Source organism: Cebus imitator, unplaced genomic scaffold (genome assembly GCF_001604975.1).
Source record: "Cebus imitator isolate Cc_AM_T3 unplaced genomic scaffold, Cebus_imitator-1.0 Scaffold0, whole genome shotgun sequence".
In the NCBI taxonomy this organism is placed as follows: domain Eukaryota; kingdom Metazoa; phylum Chordata; class Mammalia; order Primates; family Cebidae; genus Cebus; species Cebus imitator.
In genome coordinates, this window is record NW_016107315.1 from 4,353,363 (window position 1) to 4,355,912 (window position 2,550).

Here is a 2,550-nt window from a genome sequence, read left to right on the forward strand (position 1 = left end):
TTTTATACCTGTAAAACCACCTCGGGAGTGAGGGTAAGGGGCAGGGGTGGGGGTGAGGAGCTTCAGACATTCTGAGGGCTAGTGGATTCTGTAAATAACCTCGTGGGCGGAGATGAGGGTGAGGGGCTCCAAGGGCCAGGGGACCTTTGACATTCTGATTGTTACTTAAGTGGTTCACAAAAGTCAAGATTAGCATTTGTTTACACATTGTCTGGGTATGGGTGGAAATTACAGTCCTTAATTACTTATTACAAGTCGCAGGGGCCAAGATGGCATGGGTTTGGGTTTGGACTGCTTGCCTGTCACATTTGGGTTACAGAGAGCAGTTTCAATAGAAAGCCAAGGTATGATTGAGGTATGCAGTTTTATGGGGCTTTTACCACATCACATTCCCCCCTTGTTTAATTTACAGGCATTAAATCATTGATTCCTCCAACAAGTTAGTATTGTTTGTTGGTTCTAAGGGCCCATATTGAGACCTTAATATCATTAATTTTACAGAGTCTACCCTAGATTTTATGAACCTGAGCAGTTGGTTTAGGAGGCAGTGGCCACATGAGTCCCAGTAGGAGTGGCAAAGATGTTTCCCATGTCCTATCCACACATATATACTCTGAGACCCCAGGTTCGCCCCGTTGTCCATCTACCATCTGGGGTAGTTACAGCTATCTTGAGTGGATTACAAGACCCAATGTAGCATGGGGATGGGGGGAGAGTCTTGGTTATAAGGGATGAAGGAGTCTATGTTTTTGGTGTACGCTGATATAGTGGAGATAGTTTCACAACCCCAGTGGGGGCAAAAGAATTCATTTAAGTCTCCACAGTTCTATCTTTTTTTGTGGGGTGGATCCTGGACACAGATAGTTGTTGCTCTGCCCCTGAACTGCCGCACCCAGCTACACCTCCACTTGTTCTGAAATTTAGGTTGAGGCCCAGGAGGGCACAGAGGCCTAGGGAGAAGGTAATGGGGTTCTTTGGAAATATACTTCAGGGTTAAGTTGACTAGGGTAGATCCCTTCCCGGTTAAGGAACTAACATATCCTCCAGTGGAGACCTCGGTGAGGACCCATTGATAGTAGGTGGGTTTTAGGTGGGGGTTGCTATAGGGATTTACAGCACAGATTAGGGTTGCGAGGGTGGTGACCGCGAACAGTGCACAAGTTTTAGCTTTAGTGAATCCGGGGATGAGTGTTTGATGCCCCGTTGTCCTTCTGGTGGGGCAGTCTTGACGTGGGTGTGATGAATCCAGGCCGTTAGTCCGTCCACCTTGAGTGCGGTGGGTGTGGTCAGGATAACCATGTAGGGTCCCTTCCAGCAGGGAGTGAGGCCAGAGGTGGCGAATCTTTTAACAAGGACAGAGTCTCCTGGCTGGAAAGGGTGTGTTGGCTGCTCTGTGAGGTCCAGTGGGGTGGGATGGGTGTCCTTAATGAGCTGGTGTGTCTGAGATTGAACAGATTGGAGCGCCTGTAAGGACTCCGGAGGTTCCTGGGACCCTGAGGAATTTCGGGTGAATGTCGGCCGGGTAGTCACTTATCCTCCACGGGGCCGGAACTCTGGGGCCCTGGAACATCTCAGGGGGTGCCTCCTCTAGAGGTCCCCAAGGTGGGAGCTGCTGCCTGGGCGAGACTCTGAGACGGCTTTTGTCTGGTGATGGACGAAGATAAACCTCGGTGGGACCTCCAGAATGTACTGGAGTGAGCATAGAAAGTCAACACCAAGACAAAAGTATGCCAAATTGCAGGGTCTTTATTGCTGGCGGCCACAGAGGTCTCGCGTCTCTCCAACCCGTGGCCTAAACCTATTTTTCTTTCATATATCAAATATTTTTAGAGTTAGAACACAGAATTTTATGTTCTCTTTATTTGCTGACTTGGAATTCTGTCATGTGGCCAACATATTTTGTTCTTCATAAAGCCAAGTAACCCGTTTGTTCTGGTTTTTGCTAGATTTAGATTAGAAATGTAAATTTTTTTGGTTTACAATCCTAATATTTTAAAACAAAAAGAACTTGTGCCTTCATAAACATTTTTTCATATGTTACATATTTACCCTACTATATACATCTGTTATGTATATCATAAACATACATATATTTATTCCGCCAGATTTATTGTGTAGCTACCATGTGCCAGGTACTACTGTGGGCACTTAGGATACTCATATAACTGACAGCATAATAATAACAATTAAACAGTAGACATCATCAGTAAGTAAAGTATGTAATATGCCAGAAGGGGATAAATGCCTTAATGGGAAAAAAAAAAAAAGTAGAGCTAATTAAAGAGGGTGGAGAGTGCAGGTGGGGTTGCAGTTTAAACTAGGGAAGGTAGAGTAGACCTTTCATTGAGAAAGAGGCATTTGATCAAAGGCTTTTGAAGGTGGTAAGGGAGTTGGCTATGTGGATATCTGGGCGAAGAATGTTTAGGCAAAGGGAATGACTAGTGCAAAGAACTGGGAATATATGCATGATGTATTCGAGAAACATCATGTAGGCCAGTATGGCTGGAGTGGGATAATAAGCAGTGGGGAAAAGGATAAGAAGTAAAGAAA

At 45.3% G+C, this 2,550-nt stretch overlaps 1 protein-coding gene across 3 annotated transcripts in view; it reads left to right on the top strand.

Moving 5' to 3' along the window:
- The window catches only part of IP6K1 (inositol hexakisphosphate kinase 1), a 62,677-nt gene that overhangs the window by 30,728 nt on the left and 29,399 nt on the right, over positions 1-2,550 (top strand). The window contains exon 1 of one of the 3 annotated variants that reach the window (XM_017502856.2): positions 16-33. The exons of the other annotated variants lie outside the window; for them this stretch is intronic. The gene's annotated coding sequence lies outside the window, so the exon portion shown is untranslated. Of the gene's footprint in view, positions 1-15; positions 34-2,550 lie in introns of those variants that run through there. 3 annotated transcript variants of the gene reach the window in all.